Raw genomic sequence first — 21295 nt, 5'->3', positions numbered from 1 at the left:
ATATCCTTCAAGATGTATCATGGGGGTGTTGCAACCTAGAAGACACAAATTTGACTAACAAGTTATAAGTACATGAGTCCAAAAATTATGGAACAATGAAAGGCTTATGTTTTTATGAAAGGCAATGATTTATAAAATCATCACTAGAATTTTGTTTTTGTTGTTGTTGTTAGGTGCCATCAAGTTGAGTATGACTCATAACAACCCTATGAACAAAAGATCTGAACCCAGTCCTGTCCTGCACTGTCCTGACACACAAGAGACCATAACAGCCGTCACTGTGTCAGTCCACCTGGTCTTCCTCTCCTTCACCGGCCCTTCCCAACATCATGTCCCTCCCAAAGGAACAGCACTAGCAACATGTCCAAAGTATGTGAGGTGAAGCCTTATCATTCTTTCCTCCAAGGAGCACTTTAGCTGCACCATCTCCAAGACATCTCTGTTTTTCTGGCAGTCCATGGAACGTTCAGTGCTCTTCTCCAGCATCACAGTTCAAAGGTGTCAATTCTTTTTCTGTCATCCTTATTTATTGTCCAGGTCTTGGATGCATAGCTTGTAATCAGAAAGACTATGACCTGAATCTGATGCACTTTAGTCCTCAAACTGACATCACTACTCCTCAATAATTTGGAAAGGTCCCTAACTGCAAACTTTCCTAGTGCAATGCATCTTTTTATTTTAAAATAATTTTAGAATAATTGAAAAGCACAGAACTGTTTTTCCTCACATTGATACGATTCTAGGTTGTTTTGTAGGCTACCTCAAGTGTGTGCTTCTACAGTGCCAGTCAACTGCTCAGAAGGTATCTATCTTTCAGGTTTATGCCTGTAATACTCAAAGGATGTGTTACCCTTCATTGCACTCATTAGTTTATTGGCCCTGTCCGACACGTCATTTTAAAATTACTCCATTTGGTCCAGCCAACATCTATTGTTCAGTTACTATATGGTAGACATTCTGTTTAAGAGATACAAAGATAAGGTAGAAAGCAAATGTTGCTACATTTGTTTAGTATCTAAAGGTCCTGCACTTAGAAGCTAAATTATTCTATTTTGTAAAAAAAAAATAAAAACAAAAATAAAAATAAAAATTTTAAAAATTCAATCTTTTTCTTATAGGGTGATTTCCCTATATTATGAGAGGGGAAGTTACAACTTAATGATTTTAGTTCAGGTTCAGTAATTTAATTACTTGGTTATGGTTTCAATATAAGAATTCCTTTTTACCTATACTATTTTGATATTTTAAAAATTAATGAAATGAACATAACTTTTAAATTTTTAGGCTGAAAATCAATATGTTAGTTATATCATTTATTACTCATTGTAGTATACATAGATTATTTTTTTAAAACTCATTAATTTTTTATTTTATATTTCTCATTTTTGGAAAACAATAATGGATGTCATTAATGAAATCCATATGCAAATGTTTTGGGGTTTTTTGTGTGTGTGTAGCAAATAAGTCAATAACCCTAATTCATAAAGCAGGTGAAATTATGTCTTGTCTCCCTTCTGGTCTAAAGGTGCCTTTCATTGGCCTTCATTTTCATATTGACTTTACCCTGAACCTAGTTGGAAGTTCAATCAGTGAAATAAAATTAAAATTATTTCTACTTAGAGAAAAATGACAGCTAGAATTTTTATGTTAATTAATCTTTGGATTTTTTTATTGTTGTGTGACTGCCTGCCATAAATTTTCTTGCAATCCACTTTTAGTACTTTCTATAAATTATTTCTGTATGTTTCAGCATGAACCTGACTTGCAAATGGTTAAATCTGCACTGATTCTTCCCTGCTCTAACATCTGGTGTGTCCTATATGAACGTCATAAGGAACGGTTTTGATATTCAGGAAAGATTGCAATAGCAGGAATAAAACTCCATTCACTGACTTTATCGTTAGATTATGCTCTTGTTATCACATTAGATCCTAGGTAAGCAAATTAGTACATAGTAAACAAGATGAACAATAATTGACAAACATACTGATTTTTCCTCTAACTCAGACTAAAGAACAAACGAGTGGCTGCTGTTCTGGTGTGTAACCCCCAGCCAAAGGCGGAAGCTGCTGCTTCTTCACCTGTAGACCCAGTTAAGCACCATCTGTTTCCTGTTTTAATGTGATATCTCACATAGTTTTTCCAAACCTTTCACATCACTAAGCACAATCCTAATAGACAGTTAATACGAATTAAGAAGCGTGTTTTCACTGAAGCTGTATTCTAGTTTTCTCTCTCTCTCCGGCTCTTATTTATTTTTTTAAAATTTGTTAACACTACACTGGCTGCTCCAAACCCACTTCAACACCATGAAATTCCCCGGATTAATAGAAGTTATTTACTGAGTATTGATGAGACACTGGTATTCAGATGCTGATTGACAGGCAGGGCACAGACACACAGGTTAAAGAGGTACCTGGAGTTTTTCCTCTTGTGCAGAAGTCAGGCTATCCTACACCATCTTCCCAGCTTTTCTGAGTTCGCTTTTCTCTCTGCTCCTTCCCCAGTCCCTTACCTCATGGAATTTTCAAACTCAGGATTCAATTGCACATCTACTTGAAGTGTACTTTTCACTGGTTGTTATTGTTCTGTTCTTGACATCCTGAGTGGCTGAAGTCTATTCACTCAGGCAAAGTGCATGTGGATTTCCTACAAATTGTAGGTGAAGAGTTGGTTTTCCCTTGGAAAACAGCTTTACTCTCCTGCCATGAGGTCAATTCTGACTCCCAGTGACTATAAAACAGAGGAGAACTGCCCCACACATAGAGTTTCTGAGGCTATAAAAACAGGACATGGTGTGCCATCAAGTTTATCAAGAGTCCCAGCAATTTTTCGAGACCATGTAGAATTGTCACAGAAAAGCTTTCAAAGCTGCCATCTATACCATGCCAAATGCTACATCTTTCTCCCAAGGAGTGGCTGACTGCTGCCATCTTTGCTGAGCAGCAGGGAGTTTAATTCTGCACCAAAAGAATTCCTGGAAACACAGAATGCAAGAGTTGCAGAGAAACTCTGTTGCAGTTTCTGATTTAGTAGCTCTGTAATGGCACCCAATAATTCACCTTTTATAGCAGGGGCTCAAGGGATTCTGCTGCTGTTCCTGCTGGCCCCAGGACAGCATTTTGAGAACTGCTGGTGTACAATTTAGAGGTGTGAAGATGGAGCTGGATTCACCTGCATTCCAGTCCTGGCTCTGCACTTTGGTGAACTCTGGTGGCACAGGGGGTTCATCATTCAGCTGTTGAGTAAAAGATCAGTGATTTTGATTTATTCTTCTAGCAAGTATTTTGATTGTTTTTATAATTTTATACCACACATATGTGCTTCAATTTGCAAGTGTGACTGAAATTAGAATAAATCTTCAAAAGTCACAATCTACTGAAGACCTCACTTTGAAAACTTTTTTGTGGTCTCACTTGTGTGAAAACCAAAACCATCATTTCACCAAAGCCTTATAAACCAAGAATCCACAAGCTGAACCAGACGCGAATCTGAAGACATTTTTGTGAAGCTGTTTTCTTTGTTTAAAATGTAGACCCCGGACAAACGGAAGTCTAAGATTTCTGTCATTTCTAGTAATCTGCTTCTTTGATTCTAAAGTCCCCAAGAACATACTGTGTTGGTTTACTACATATTTTAAGTGTTTAAAATGTTCATGCTTATAATAAGCTTCTGTTTCTGTGATTTTTTTTTAAAAAACTTAATAACAGAAAATTTATGATATTAAAATTCCATGTGAGTGTTGTATACTGTAAAGTTATAACTGACACCTAGCTGCTCTGCAAGCAGGTTTTCAAGGCAGTAAATCACATGTTAGGAGATCATCTATCTTTCTCCTATGCAGCAACTGGTGGATTTGAACTGTGTGCATTATGAGTTGAAAGCACAACTTCTTACCACTAAACCACCAGAGCTCCCTAAAATTCTACAGATAGACGTAATATATTTAGTCCAGTGTGTTGCTGTTGTTGTTATGTGCCGTCGAGTCGCCTGCGACTCATAGCGACCCTATGTACAACAGCCCTAAACTCTGCTCTGTCTTGTGCCAATCACACTGTCTCTGACACTCCCATCCCAATTATCCCAGTCACTGAATCAATCCACCTCATAGAGGGCCTTCCTCTCCTGCGCTGTCCCTCCACCCTCCCAAGCATGATGTCCCTCTCTAAGGACCGGTCTCTCCTCACAACATGTCCAAAGTATGTTAGACGGAGCCTCAGAATCCTTGCCTCCAAGGAGCCACCCGGTTTAACCCTTTCCAGGAGAAATCTGTTTGTTTTCCTAGCAGTCCATGGTATTCTCAATACTCTTCTCCAGCACCACAGCTCAAAGGCATCAATTCTCTTTCTATCCTCCTTGGTCATTGTCCAACTCTCTGATGCATAACAGGTGATTGCGAAGACCATGGCCTGTATCAGACGCATCTTAGTCTCCAAAGAGATACCATTGCTCTTCAGCACTTTGGAGAGGTCCCTAACAGCAGACTTTCCCATGGCAATGCACCTTTTAATTTCCTGGCTGCTGGTGCCAAGACTGTTGACTATGGAGCCAAGCAAACTAAAACTGTGTACAATCTCAATCTCATCACCATCCATCTTGATGCTGCCAGTTGGTCCAGTGGTGAGAATCTTTGTCTTTTGACATTGAGCCTCAATTCATATTGTAGGCTGCAGTCCTTGACACTCTGCAGCAGGCGCTTCAGGTCCTCCTCAGTTTCAGCAAGCAGGGTTGTGTCATCCACATAACGCAGATTGTTGATAAATCGTCCACCAATCTTGACCCCACATTTCTCCTCATAGAGCCCCGCCTCCCGGATAATCTGTTCTGCATATAGGTTGAAAAGGTATGGAGATAGGACGCATCCCTGGCGTACACCCTTCCCAATTTTGAACCATGCAGTGTCCCCTTGCTCTGTTCTGACGACTGCCTCCTGGTCCAAGTATAAGTTTCGCATTAGAACGATCAAGTGTTCTGGGATTCCAGTGTAGGCTAGCAAATAAATTGACATTATTTGATCTTTATAATTTGAGTAAATATTGTATTAATATAGTATTAATAATTAGATTGGTATTTACTGTCATTTTATCTAGAAGTTATTATTCCTCTCCTCTTACCCCCACCTCCTCATATTTAATTCTTAAGGCAGTCCTTGCTCTACTGTTTTCTTCAATATTCTAAAGTGCTCTTTTTAACTATTGTTAACTTTACTACATACTTGCCATTCAATGTATATTTGTTGAATTAATAAGTTATTTTGATGTTTTCTAAAGGTCTGGGCTTTGATTTTGGATTCATGTAAAAGAAAATCCCCAACAATTTCACTATTTTCTCTGTGTGCCATGATAGTGCTTGTTGGGCAAGTTGTGAGGATTTTTTTTTTTTATCTTTATGTTAAAGAGTAATCCAGACTGAAGGCTGGGGTCTTTAAACTTCATCAGTTGTTAATGTAGATTCCCTCAACCTTGATAGTACATTCTCCTTCATATAGACCAGCTTATCATATTATTTGTTTAGCATATAGAGTAAGTACAGAAAAGGATACAATCCTGATATACATTTTTCTTCATTATAAACCAAGCAATATTATATTCCCTTGTTCTGTTCAAATGATGCTCTTGGGCTGCATATAGATTCTGCCTGAACACAGATAAATATACTGGAACTACCATTATTCATAACATTATGATATACATATTTGAATGCATTTTCATAATCAATAAAATCCATGAAACCATCTTTCTGATATTGACTTCTTTCATCCAGGATCCATCTGATGTCAACAATTATAGCCCTAGTTCCATATATTCTTCTAAATTCTGCTTGAAATTCTAGGGGTTCCCTGTAGATGTACTGCTATGACTGAAAATTATCTCATGTAGAACTTTGCTTGTAGTAGACATCCATTTCCTCAACAACACGCCTCTGGAAACATTATGAACTTTGATAAATGACAGTAGTTATAGAAAGGCTTCAGGACTTTTGTTCACAGGGTCACTGAGTCATGCTCGACTCGACAGCATTCAACAACAATAACAACAATTAATAACACAGCCTGATAATTTCCATGTTCCTTTGAATTACATTTCTTTGGAATATGAACAAATATGGATTTCTACCAGTCATTTGACCAGATAACTAACTTCCAACTTTTTGGCTTAGATAAATGAGTGCTTTTGACATTGCGTATGTTGTTGTTGTTGTTGTTAAGTGCCGTCGAGTAGTGCACAACTCATAGCGACCCTATGAATAAAAGTCCTCAACACTTGCGTGACTTTCATCCTTTCTCCAAGTTCAATAGGATTTCCAGAGACAAGCTATTACAGCAGTGGATGCCACTCCTGTTCCCAAGCTCATTTTAATCAGGGAGCTCCACCAAACACTGTCTGCCACGTGTAACAATTGTCGGATATGACACCTCAGTGTCACAGTGTTCAGCTTCACAGCAACCACAAGTTACCTCTGTACGGTAAGTGGACACGCCAGGGCTATAAGACCTAGAAGAGTGTTTGAACAAAAACAATGAAAACAGGCCTGAGGGCCGCAGATTAGAAGTCACCCATCTTTGGCTTGGTAGCATCACTTTGTTTCCATTAGGCCAACTTATCCCTTTGTTGGTGTTATTGTTGTTAAGTGCTGTGGAGTCAAAAGCGGCTCACAGTAACCCTATGCATGAAAGTCCTCAACACTTGTGTGACTTTCATCCTTTCTCCAGGTTCATAGGGTTTCTGGAGGCAAGCTATATGGAAGTGGATGCCACTCCTGCTTCTAAGACATTGTGTATATTTGTCAAAATATTTTGCTGGCTTTTCCTCTGTCCCTGAAGCCTTGTTTTAGTCACAAGTGCACTTTAGACCTCTTCCTTCATTGGCTCTTCATTACAGACTGCTTCATAAAATAACTAAAACTTTGACTAATTCTTCTTAATATTGCTGTCGTTTTATGTTTTAACTCATAGCTGATCAGGAGTGGGTTTTCAGAAGTTATAAATCACATGAGAGAAGGATATGGCCCATCTTTTTGGTCTAGTGACTGGTGTCAGGGTTTGTTTCTTAACATGGCTTTCATCTTCATTAATTGACTTTGACTTTGCCACATGAATGCACATGGACATGCAGACAGGGTATGTCAACCTATCCACAAGGGAAGTGGTTAGTCTTACCACTAAACTGAGCCCATTTAGCAGCAGATTTTGAGAATCTCACCACTAACAAAGAGTGCAGTACACATGTCTTTCGGGATCAGAGTTTCTTGTGCCAGCCAGACCTACAAGAGAACAGCAGCAGCCACAGCAGAGGACCAGCAATCCAACAGGAGACAGAGCTGACCTGGGACTGCTACTCTGAGAAACCAGAACCAGGGACCTTTGCCTAAGCTTACCGGAGACATCATAGTTGGCAGGACTAAGAGAGCTTTGTAACACTGGTCTAGAGCTACAAGCACACTTCAGAAATTGTCCTGACTGAGGAATTGTATCCTATTAACATCCCTAATAATCCCAATAATCATGTGGATGGCTCTCTGTGGTCTGAAAGCTGTTGCAAAGGATTTCAGCACCAATAAAGTAGTAAGATTGGTGTTGGAACTAGAAGAAGGTGGAGGAGCATGGGCGATCTACTTGATCTCATGTCGGTCTTGTGATGTGGATGCTGTTGACGGCGACAATTCCCTTTTGTGGAGTTAATAGAGGTCAAACTTGGCTGTCCCCACATTGTCCTTGCTCTTTGTACAGTATGTATTATTTCTATTTTCCTTTGACACTTCCTATATGAATAAATATTTTGCTCTTTGAATATTTCATTATTGCAAATAGAAGCTGGAAGTTTTTCCTCAATTCTTTCACTTTGAAAAATGTTTCCTTTTGGTTTTATAACTCCTGGTCTTTGCTGATGTCATATAGTATACTACTTGGTTTTCTCACACTGCCTTTTGAAATATGTGCAGATGTTTAATGTCATTTCTTTAATTCACTTTAGCTGCTCAATGTGCAAGAACCCATTTCAGAGTCTAATCTGCCATTCATTTTGAATTTTTCTTTCTTCCTTCCTTTTTAATACATGATTTAATAGTGATTAGATTTTAATGATTAGTTTTCAGGGTCTTTTTTTTTCCATTGGCTTACTTTAGGGAGGTGGGATACACTCAAGGACACATTTGGTTCTCATGGATTCTTCTAATTTTCTTCAACTTCAGTTTGAACTTGCTTATGAATAGCTGACAATCTGTTCCACAGTCAGCATCTAGCCTGGTATTGACTACTGATATTATGCTTTTTTCAATGTCTGTTTCGATAGATATAACCAGTCTGATTCCTGTGTGGCCCATCCAGTGAAACATATGGAAAAAGTTGTCATTTATGTATTTTTCTAAAAGCATTTGCCATGAATAAAAAAATCCATTGTATAAAATTCTATCATGTGGTCTCCAGTTTTATTTCTGTTGCCAAGACCATGTTGTCCACCTACCAGTCCTTCATTGTTTCCATCGTTTGTAGTCTAGTCACCAATTATTATTACTGCCTCTTGGTTGCATGCTCTATTTCACCCTGCAAAAGTTGGTGTTATGCTGTGTACCATCGAGTCAGAACTGACCCGTAGTTCTCTGGCCAGTGTTCACAGGCAGTTAGTTACATGGGAGTGGGTTGCCCATCTTTCTCCCACAGAGCAGCTGGTGAATTGCAGCAGAGCTTCTTGCCACTAGAGCTTCCTATATCCTTAATTCTTCAACTTTGGCCTTCGTAGTTAGTGTGCATAGCTGAATAATAGTTGTATTAATAATACTTCCTTGTGTGAATATGGATAGTATCCTACCACTGATAGCATTGTATTTTAGGATGAAACTTATCAAATGACATCATTAATAGCACATGCATGGAAATAGCTTGCTGAATATTATTCAGACATGGCTGGAACATTATGTTGCGGTTCTATAGCAATGAATCGAGTTTTGAGGATGATCCCATTAGATTGAAAGCTGGCAAAATCTTTACTTTCTTCGTTAATTTTATTCTACTTTACCAAAAGAAGAAAAGGTGAGAAGAGCGGGGAAAGGAAGAACGATGATGGATGCGGGAGAGGGAGGGGAAGTAGAGAGAACAAGAAGGTCAGGAACTAAAAAGATAAGCAAGAAGTTGTTCTACTGAGCATAGTGTATCTGATTATAGGAAATCTATTCCTTTCAGCTCTAACCACAAGAACAAAACTCCCCTCCGGCAGGTTTTATTTGTACTTTGTTGTGGTCCTTGTTTTTGTGTGCTATCGAGTTGGAACCAACCCATAGCTGACCTTCAGAGGGTTTTCAGAGACTTATATCACACGGAAAGGGATTTCCCATCCTTCTCCTGCAAAGCAGCTGGTGGATTCACACCAAGTGCCTTCAGGATTGCAGTACAGATTCTTACCATTGGTCACCAGAGTTTATACTAAAGTCATAATAGATAGAATAAAGGTGTCCAATGTTATTAGGATATTTCCTGCTTCTTTTCTAGATTTGACTCTCCCAAACAAGCATTCCAACTACATGACTTGACTTGTCGATTGTCCTTTGAATCTCCTCCTTAAAATTTAACCAGATTTGTATAAATCAGATATTCTTACTTTTCCATCCATTATCTCCAGTACTTATGATCATGGAACCAGAATTTTGCTGACCGTAATCTCGATGAAGGACAAGATGAAAGATCTCCCTCAGCTGAACCATGATGATAGTCAGAATAACTTGTGTAGGATGACTTTATCAACAAACTCCACTCTACCCTGCTGGCACTGCCTGTACCATAAGAGAGAATTCCAACCTGTTCCTTCCCACAGTCACACTGCCCTGATTATAATTATACCTGAAAGGAAAAACCTACAGTTCCTTATGAATCCCTTCTACTTATAATGAATGCGTAGCAGGTCGGCAATAATGAGCTAGTCGTTAAAGCCTCTTGCCAGAAATAAAAATAGTAATCTTCTTTTAGGTGCACTATTCAAACAAAAAAATTTCTAGCAGTGCACGATTCTCATTTTATTCCTCCAGAGAACGTTATGTGAAGGAGAAGTGACACATTGTCACGTGGGATAGTATCATGATTGATAAAGTAGTAGGTCAACAGGGCATAGGAGACCCTAAGGTAAAATGGATTGGCATAAGAATCACAGTGCAGACTAGAATGTCTAAGTGAACATGAGGATAATCTCAGTATTTTATTCTGTTGTACAAAATGCGTCCATGAATCAAAGTAAATTCAACAGTGGTCATCTGTCTACATAGTCAACTTAACAAGTACTTTTTCCCAAGATCCACATGACTTAATGTTTCTTTAAATTCTCATTTTTCCAATTTTCTCTTCCATAAAATACATCACTTGGTTATTTTTATGCTGTAAGATTTTTAGCATATTTGCTCGCCCTCCGGTTTCAGAAATAAACAACTGGAAGTTTACCCTTTTACTTCTTCTTGTGTGCCACTGACCCATAGCTAATCCTCCAGCAAGTTCTCAGAGGCTGTAAATCACACAGGAGACTGCCCATCCTTCTCTCATGGAGCAGCTGGTGGATTCAAACCACATGCTTTTGGGATTACAGCACAGCTTCTTACCACTAGGCCTTCAGAGCTTACCATTAGGGGATCAAGAGTACAATTGTTTATCATAAATAATTATCTTAAAGTGATAAACAAATATCCTTTCAAGAACTGTATACATTGCCATGAGTGACAATCACAGAATTCCTTCATCTACTGAGCAATTTATTGAGTACTTGATATACCTCAGAAGTACTGAAATAGTTCAGACAGTTTGCACTTAACTACTAAAATAAACGTTAGTTGTTCAAATTCATCCAGTGACACCACAGGAGAAAGGCCCAGTTATCTGTTTCCATAATATGCCTTCCAAATTTTGCTTCTTAAGAAAAAGGAGGAGGGTAATTTTATTTGAATGATTTGCTACAACAAGGAACAGAATGCACTATCTTTCTATGCCACAAAATTTCATCAATTATGCATTTGGTTCCACAGACAAGGGCAAAGAAAACTATAAAATGTAAGAGTTTGTTTAGGCCTAAGGGATTCATTTTATAAACTACTAAATGGACAGTTTTATACAGCATGTCAGTTCCAGGTGGACAAGAGACTGACAGATACAGTAAGATCATGTTTCATTTATACAACTTCAAAATTCAAACTCATTGCCTTAGATTCAGAACCAACTCATAGCTAATCCCTAAGTGGGTTTTCAGGAATATAATATAAATATATGAGGAGAGATTGCCCATCTTACTAGCTCTGAGGCTTTGGTGGATTTGAACAACCGAAGAGGCAGAGACGGTAGGTCAGCAGCACAGGCCCCTGATTACTATGGCCGTCAGAGTTCTCTTGATTATGAACAAGTCTCATGAGTGAGAATTTAGAAATAAGGTGTTTTGGGTAACTGCCAGCTTTTCCTAATACCAATGTGCCTTTGAGAATATGATTTCAGTTTGCCTCAAGCTTGCCTGCAAGACTGCCCATTATCCACATTGTTGCTGAGGTAACACAGACTGGTGGCCTCGCCTACAGGGAGCTGTAGAGCTAACTCAAAGGGAACACCTACCTCTCCGGCAGTTCAAATCCATCAGGAGCTCCTCGGAGAGAGATAAGCAGTCTCCTGCCAGCCGGTCCCCCTCTATGGAAACCCACCACAGGAGGGTCAGCTATGAGTTAGTTGCTTCTGACTGGACAACACCTTAGCTTTAATGGATAAAGAATAAATTTAATAAAATAACACACAAGTATCCTATCTTAGAAATATAGTCAGTGTTAAGACCTTAAGGAGTTAACCTGGAATTATAAAAGATAGGTTACTTATCAGCAATATCTTTTGTATATATTGGGAGAAGCTATTTTAAGCCTCTTCTTAAGTATGTCTAAAAAAGGATTAATAAGTTAACATTTGTAAATGATCAAAACCAGGAATTTCTTCTTTTATAAGCATGGTTGATGTGAGTAACTAAACATCAATTTCCTATGGATGCCTTTTGCCATGGAACAAATCACTTTTTTCCAGCAGAATACCTCTCATAGCAGCTACATAATAAAAGCGTTTCCCAATAGATATCCATCTCTGAGAGCAGATTTTATTTTCCTGTCTGATTTCCAAAAATGCAATATGATTTCATGAGGACATAGGCCAGTGGACCAATAAATGACTGCAGTAAGTATGTATCAAGAAATGGTCACAACTTGTGATGCAAAATTTGCCTTGTCCCTCTCATTTCTTTTCACCTCAGAGTGGTAACTCCAATACCATGCCATGTACATGGATTGAGTGCAAAGATCAACCTCAGGCAGGTTTAAATAAAACATTGACATTTTGAAAAATGATCCGAGTGCCTCCTTTCCCTCCACCCACCTTCTAAATTTTTCACTTTTCTTTTTTAGGTAGTATCACGAAGGAAATAGATATGTTTGTTTTCTGTATCTCAAATAACTGATTAGATTTCATATTCTCCAGGGAATAATAGTGCAGCACCAATTTGTAAACCGAGGAAGATAAAGTTGTAGAATTGGAGAAGTTGATTTTGATTTCATTGTCTTCCTTCCTTGAAAACGGAACCTGTGAAGCCAGTGTGTGCTCGTGGACTGAAATATTATAAAGACACAGGTAATAGTCACCACATATATAATGTATCGGCCATTAAGGATGGTAATTTCAAGACCTACAATTGAAGACCATGATTTCCTTTTATTCCAACTTTCTAATTTTATTAGGATTTTATTATGAATGTTTTGATAGTACATACATATTTTACAGCACACCTCGTTGTTCTTAAGAGATAAGCAAATTTACTGTGACACTGTATTAGCAGTGACTGTGTCCTTGTCAAAGAACTGGTGGATGGAGTAGCATATTCCGGGAGACTACAGCCACTGTGTCTGACCTGAAAACAGATATATTGGATTTAGTTTGTTAGACATAAGTTAATTATCAAGTTTCATCATATAAATTGTCTTCAAAGAGAAAAGGCAGCACGGACGGCTCATACTGCAGGGTCCCTTGCTTGACTTCCTCGAAGCCCTTGTACTCTGATGCCAAGAGCCACAGCCGCTGATGGAGACTTTAATTCATGGTGATGCTGCAGTGCAGTTCATTTCAGGATCTCTATTGTTGTGTCGCTGAGGGTTCATTCTTCTCAGTAATGGGAATGGCTCTGCTCTATAGGAGGTTAAACATACAGAATTCTAGTGGCTTGCATGATTTTTGACTTCAGAATAGTCCCAAGCATACAGATGATGTGAAAGAAACAGTCTATTTTTTTTTCCTTCTTTTTTTCCTAGGAAGCAATAGCACCACGTCCAGGATTTTCTACAAAATGCTTTATGAGATGAAGGCTAAACACACAGTGCAGCATGCACACATTGAGATGAAATAATAACACGAAATATTCTGGCTTTGTTTCATGCTGAAGAAATCAAATCATCAGTTCAGCTAATCATCAAGTGAGTTCCTTCAAGAGGGGATTTTGATGTAAAAGTTTCATGCTTGTTTGTTTAAAGCCTTGATATAAATTTGCAGGTGATGAGAGCAACCTTCACTCAGATAAAAGAGCAGGCCAAGCTACTGATTGGAGAAAATTACACGAAGTTTTTAATCAAAGTCTCTGGGGTCTACTGTCTGATTTTCTAGGCCAAATGTCAAATGTTTCTCACTGATGTCGGTGTTGAAGTAATCACTAAACCAATTCCAAGAAGGACTGAGATGGTAATAATGTTTCATTTCAGTATTACATAAGGTTCTTTCCCAGCCATGAACAAAGTAACAAGACCTCTCTGATTCAATATAATTACGCAAACTATCACTTTGAATTTTTCAGATAATTTCATCTCTTGAGATTATGTGACTGTTTTATGAATAAGTGAATATGCCCCGTGTCTACCTGCTTTCTGCTAACACGCTTGTAACAACGTGCCATGGCCAGTCTGCTTATGTTGTCAAGGTTTACATTCACTTTAAACAAAGTTAAAGATCTCTTTTGATGTGCGTGTTTTTGTGTGTTTTTTTGGTGACAATAATTATACAGTATTTTTCTTAACGTCCTAAGGTTCACTGTAAAAATGTCAGTCTTTTGTTGATTAATATACCATGGAAATGAGTTGCTAGTTGGATGTCTGCTGCACTCTCTTTAAATCAGTAAAATGAGCTTATGGGACAAAGAAATTAGACCAAGTCAAATCATTATATTTTTTTATTGATTTTCATATAAAATTTGTGTACATTGTGTTTCATTCTGTACACTGTGTTTCACACATTCCTTCATTCACATTGTGTTTCATATGCTTGTTCTTATATGCTGCCTTTTAGAAAATTAGTCACCATTAATCTATTGCCCATCTTTTCTGGTCCCTGCCAAATCGCTCCTGATACCTTTACCCTCTTCTTCCACCCACCAAACTCTATGATTCAGTGATATCCACCCTCAGCCAACCTGCCCTCTTCCTCCCTTTTGCCTTTTGGAATTTAATACACATATTACTAGTTATCTTTTTCTTTTTACAATAATCATTTTTTGCAGTATTTGTCCTTATAAGACTGAGTTAATTCACTCAAGCACAATGGTATTGAGGGTCTCTCATGTTACATAGTATTTTCAGATCGTGAACTTTGACTCAGAGTTTTGGACAAGGCTTTATTTTATAATATAGCTTTCTATTGGCACAAATGCCTCTTTTCCCAAGACAGTAATATAACAAAGACAGAGTTTTATTCAGGAGAAAAGTTAGTTATACAAACTTATTTGAAACCTATATTGGGGTAGTTTGAAAATACCCAAAAGAATGTTCCACTGACAGATATGATGCAGCCTGAAGAAATTCCTCTGGCGGTGGCCTCTCCTGCTATGGCACCTGGTTTCATTCTTTAAATTCCCCACCTCCTTCACCTGTCCATCAAATCATTACTCTAAGAGAATTAAAATACCTAAAAACAGCAGCTACTTGAACTCTTTTCTGGATGAAGTTCCTTTGAAAATCAAAGCACGCGATGGGGAGAGGAGCTTAAAAACAGAAAATGAGTCTGGTGTTTAAAACAGTGTTGGTAGTGGTGGATGGAACCTAGGAAGGAACACTTGTTCTAACCAAAACGCACCCAGAATTCTCTAACAAATCAAAGGAGTAAATAAATGGGTAATCGGCAAAAATCTCTCTTCCTCGATATAGCCAAGGTGCGTTGTTGTCTTTGCTGTTAAATGTCATTGCATTCATTCCAATTTAGAGTCCTATGTACAATAACAACATGGTCTGGTACTGTGTCATCCTCACAAACTTGCCATATTCGAGTCTGCTGTTGCAACCACTGTCCTCTTCTTCTTTCAGATCCTCTACCAAGTATAACGTTCTTCTTTAGGGACTGTTCCCTTCTGTTGACCTACCCAAAGCATGTGAGATGGAAGCACACATCCTCACTTCTATGGTGTGTGTATATTTACCTCACAGTGTGGCCAACCTCACATGTCCATTCCATCAACTAAACAATGTGTATCTCTTAGACATAAACAGGACTCTCTTCTGACGTTACTTTGAAGAACGAACATATTCCCATTCCATTTCTTTTGTGTTATGTCTTTATTTTACACAACACTGTTTATTGATCAATCTTTTGGATTTATTCATCTGTACCAATTCTTTATTGTTGTATAGCAGGCCACCCTAAATCTTAATCATATTTTCAATTTTAATTTGTTATCTGTTTTTAATGTAAACCTTTTCCCTTTTAAATTTTATTTTAATGCTAAAAAACAGGGGAACTGACAGTCTCTTACAGTTATAGGGGTTGACTATCTAATTCTCAACTAGAGTTACCTCAAAGGCTTTTCAACCATATACCTGGCAATGGATGCTGGTTATTGGCTGAAGCCTGAGGTGGTACTGTCTTGGCATCTCCGAGAGACCTGAGTTTCTCCTCTTCATCCAGTAAGTACACATGCCCTATTTGTTAAACCCTGGACCAAGTTGGCACAAAGTCATCTCTTATCTATCATCGTTATTGAAAAGGTGCCATGGTATTTAAATTCAAGAAGTGACACAGATCTCACCTCATGTGGTGACAGCAATCAAAGAATATCAGGCCCATTGTTTAAAAAAATGCTATTGTCATTACTTTTAATGTTAGTAAATGTTTCATTGTTGTGGGTCATCAAATCAATTTGGACTTTTAGTGATTGATTGCATATAACAGAATAGAACTAACCCATTAGGTTTTTTCAACAGCTTCTTTATGGGAGAACATCACCAGGTCTTTTTTCACATGGAGAGTCGCTCAAACCACTCACCTTTCACTTAACAATTAAACCCTTCATCTTTGTTCCAGCACTTCTTCCTTTAGTACGTCCTCCTTATCATTGAGGCAATGGGACAGAGAACATTCCCATAACATTTCCGTGGTGTCGGTACATAGAAGCAGACTGTCCCATCTTCCTCAGCCCCCCAAAATTGAGCCTTGGGTTAACAGTCCACCTCCTAACCACTATTCCTAAAACAAGGCATAAAACTTAACTTTAAGGAACAAACAAAAACAAGGTTCCTTGCTTAGTACATAGAGAACATAACACAGATTAAACTTTAAGCATTTAATATAATTTTGACTGTATAATTCATTAAGGAAGATAAAGAAAAGTGTAAACGACCTAAATTTGTGTCATAGGCAAAGTCAAGAGATTAAAGGACTTAGATGCAAGAGATTTTTAAACTAAATAAACAGACCTAAGACAAGGTGGTTGCTACTGTTACGTGCTGTATGGTCAGAACCAACTCCTAGCTGGCCCTCCAACAGCTGATAGATTTGAACAGTGTGTCTTCAGGAGGAGTTGTAAGTGGATCTAAAATATGCCTAAATTTACTCACAAGGCATAGTGATAAAGAATAATGCTGTCAACTCAAAGTAGTATGGTTTAGTGTGTAATCTCCTGTGATGTGATCTACTGCTTCTAAAAACCCACTGGAAGGTCAACTATGAGTTGTTTCCAACTTGAGGGTTCATAACAACAAAAGCAACAAAATATGTAATCAACTATGATGTTATGCAAATGCTCTATCATTGTCTAAAAGAGAAATTTTGCACCCAGTTTGCCCAAGGCAATACACCGCACCACCTCCCAACTTCCAGAATAAGAAACTTCTGGTTTTATTCCTCAGTTTAGTAACATCCAAGAGGATGATGATAAGTATGCTCCACAGTTGCAGAGAAGATTAGGAATCATGCCTGGTGGTATTAAACACACAATAAATGATAACAACATAAAAGCCCAATGGTTTACCTATGATGATGAGTTTCTTCTTGTTCTTAAGAGCCATGGAGTCTAATACAACTCATAGTGACCCTATGAACAAGAGATCTGAACCCTATTCTAATCTGTGCCATCCTTATCATCTCTGACATGCTTGATCTCATTGCTATGGCCACTGGGTAAATCCATCTTGAATTAATTTTTTAGTATGTATGTATCTATCAACAATCTGCGTTATGCAGATGACACAACCCTGCTTGCTGAAACTGAGGAGGACCTGAAGCACTTGCTGCAGAGGGTCAAGGACTGCAGCCTCCAATATGGATTGAGACTCAATATCAAGAAAACAAGGATTCTCATAATTGGACCAATTGGATGGATGGGGAAGAGATTGAGATTGTTCACAGCTTTAGTCTGCTTGGCTTCACAGTCAACACTCTTGGCACCAGCAGCCAGGAAATTAAAAGACGTATTGCCATGGGAAAGTCTGCTGTTAGGGACCTCTCCAAAGTACTAAAGAGTAATGATGTCCGTCTGGAGACTAAGGTGTGTCTGATACAGGCCATGGACTTTGCAATCACTTGTTATGCATCAGAGAGTCAGACAATGAGTAGGGAGGATAGAAAGGGAATTGATGCCTTTGAGCTGTGGTGTTGGAGAAGAGTATTGAGGGTACCATGGACTGCTAAGAAAACAAACAGATTCATCCTGGAGAGGGTTAAACCAGGATGCTCTTTGGAGGCAAGGATTCTGACGCTTCGTCTGACATACTTTGGTCATGTGGTAAGGAGAGACTGGTCCTTGGAGAAGGACATCATGCTTGGGAGGGTGGAGGGCAGGTGCAGGAGGGGAAAGCCATCTATGAGGTGGAGTGATTCAGTGATTGGGGCAATCGGGATGGGTGTGTCAGAGGCAGTGTGATTGGCACAGGACAGAGCAGAGTTTAGGGCTGTTGTACATGGAGTCGCTATGAGTCAAAGGCAACTTGGCAGCACATAACAAGAACCACTACTATAGTCTAAACCTGATTAATTTGAAAAATTGTGAATTGTCCTAAAAAATACAGGTAATTTAAAATATTTTGTAAGCTTTGATCCCTTTTATGATTTTGGAGATCCATGTTTCTTGCTTAACAAGAAATAGTTTTATTAGACAATATATTTCTTGAAGATGCATCTGGAAGTCCAATGCCTAATACCTATAATCAAGTTTTCTTGTTATTGTAAGTTGTTGGTGAATTGAGTAGTGATCCTATGAACAACAGGTCTGAATCATGTCCTATCTTGTGCCATCTCATAATTTCTGACATACTTAAGCCCATTGCTGCAGTCACTGCATCAGTCCATCTGGTTGAGGGTCTTCCTAACTCTTTCTCCAATGCTACACTTTTCTAAGCATGTTGTTCCTCTCCAAGGAATAGTATCTTTAAGTAACACTTAATATTGATTATAATAATGTAAAATCAATTAGAAAGCCTTATTTTTAAAAGGTTTTGAGGAGTATAGTCTTTTAAAGTTTTTAAATTAAAAAGCAGCATTTTTCTATTTCTTTCATTATTTTAAGATTTGTGAATGTCTTTCTTTCTTTACACCTCCTAGATATATTCTGATGCAGAAAAAGAGAGGTAATATCAGTTAGACTTATTCAAGAATTTCAGTAACTCAGAATAGGCTTGTTTCACGTGAACAAATCTTATACTTATTTATTTAATATCCAAAATAGACAATTTGGGTGAATATTAATGTATGCAAACTAAATTCATTGTCAATGCAGGTTTTTTTTAAAAAATTATAATAGTCATGTCAGAAGAAAAGAGCAGTGCATTCCATGGCCTTTTGAAAGAGCCTCTGACTGCCTTCAAGAACCTGGAGAACCCATTATCATTGCCATATTGCAGGATACTTTTCAACTTAAAATTTATAGACCGTGTTGAATAATCTCTCTTGCAAGACCGTCATCCTACTGCTTTGAAGCATTGAGATAAGATATTCAATGGACATCAATGCTTTTTACTTATCATTGAGCTTTAAAAAAGGCTCTTGTAACTAGATTCATATTTTATGCTGAAATAGTCTCCATTTTTAATTCCTGCAGCCATTGATGGATGAAAATCATACACAAAGATTAGTTGGTAGCCAATGAGTCAGATGTTTATAACTTCTGAAAGAGCAGACTCAGAACACTCAAAAAGTTTAAAATTACATGTAGGCATTTATCCAGTGCCATGTAAATCAGATAACCATTGATGATTAATAACTTTAATGGAATTTTTTCCCTAAATATTATTTTCCACAAAAGTAAATTAGGATCTTAATGCAAAATCTGTACTTTTAAAAAATGATAGCTGTAAGTCCTATTTTTAATTGAATGATTTATTTGCAATGAATAAGTTGTTGATCGTGCGAAGTTCAGTCATTCTATCTCCAGCTTCATTTCTGTCACTCAGTCCATGTTTTCCAACTACTGATCCTTCTTCTCTGTTCCCAACTTTTGCATCCCACTTAGCCATTATTATCAATGCATCTTCATTGCGTGTTCGATCAATCTCTGACTGTAAAAGTTGGCAGAAATCCTCCATTTCCTCTTCTTTGGCTCTGATTGTTGGTGCATATATCTAAATGATAGTGGTACTCATTGGACTTATTTGTATGTGTGTGGATATTTTCCTGTCAGTCACAATATTGTATTTCAAGACATATTTAGAAATTACTCTTTTAACTATGAAAGCAAACCCATTTTTCTTCACCTTTTCATCTCTGGAGTAATAGATCATATGATCCTTCAACTCAAAATGCCCCATGCCAGTCCATCTCATCTCAGCAATACCTAGTACATCAATATTTATGCACTCCATTTCTTCCTTAACAATATCTAATCTTCCTACATTCATGGTCCTCACATCCCTTGTTCCAATAACGAGCAACTGCTTACAACTGTTCCTCTTACTTTGTATTTCCATACTTGAAAGCTCCTCCTCAGTTGCCCTGTCCGTTAGTCTGTGTGTGTTCTATTGTACATTTTCAGAGGCCTACTATTTTGGAAGTGGTTGGCCAATCCTTCTTCCTAGTCTGTATGCTCAGATTTAGAAAAATATCAGAAAGACAAGCATTTTATGGAAAATAAATGAAAGATGTTCCTCCAATTGTGGAATTAACCAATAGTTTCAGTGTTGTCCCCGTCCTTGACACAAGTGTCTTAACCCCCCCCATTTCCCTGCTAAACCATCTACCAGGATCCCCTTCTATTCCCGCCCACTCCCTTCATCACCTATCTCCCATTGTCCAGCCCTTGATCTGATAGCTAATTTCTCAAGCTTTATGGGCTCCTGTCATTCCAAACACTTCAGGCACTGACAATTTCTTATGCTGTGGCCAGTGTTCAGGGGTATTGTTTCCCAAGCGAGGGTGATATGTCCTGTAGATCTGGTATAGGTAGAAATCAATATTTTCAGAATTTTTTTTAATGAATACATTCAGTCTGCAACAATGCTGAAACTGTGTTATTGATATTTCCTATTTTAATGATATTTAGAATTTTAATCCAGTTATACTGATACAGCAACATGATAACATAAATTTATACAATAATAAAAGGATAGTACACAGACGCACACAGACATATGATTCTGCCTGTATAAGTATGATCTGCTTAAGAGATCTGGAGGTGAATTCTGTAGAATGTTGAACTGCTAATCAAAGGGCTGGCACATTTAGCAGTTTTAATCCACCAGCAACCCTGAGAAAGGAAGATGGTCAGGCTCCTCCTGTTAAAATTTACAACCTTAGAAATCCACTTGAGGGTCACAGTGAGTCAGTGTCCACTGAACAGCAACAAGTTTTATGTTCTGGCCAATTGTTAGTTGGGGTGGGGGGAAGCATTGTAATTTTTGTTGTTGTTGTTTTGGGATGATGAACAAGAAGGAGAATAGAAAAAAGGCTACCAAAGTTAAGATAAATTGGTTTCACTAGAAATAATTAATCTCTTATTAAGCAATCTTTGACAGATTTATAGAGGATGTGGATTTTATTTTTACAAGTTCTCAACAGGAATAAAAG

Source organism: Elephantulus edwardii, unplaced genomic scaffold, assembly GCF_000299155.1.
Source record: "Elephantulus edwardii isolate Elephantulus edwardi_28Jun2011 unplaced genomic scaffold, EleEdw1.0 scaffold00202, whole genome shotgun sequence".
In the NCBI taxonomy this organism is placed as follows: domain Eukaryota; kingdom Metazoa; phylum Chordata; class Mammalia; order Macroscelidea; family Macroscelididae; genus Elephantulus; species Elephantulus edwardii.
This window is presented reverse-complemented; position numbering follows the sequence as displayed.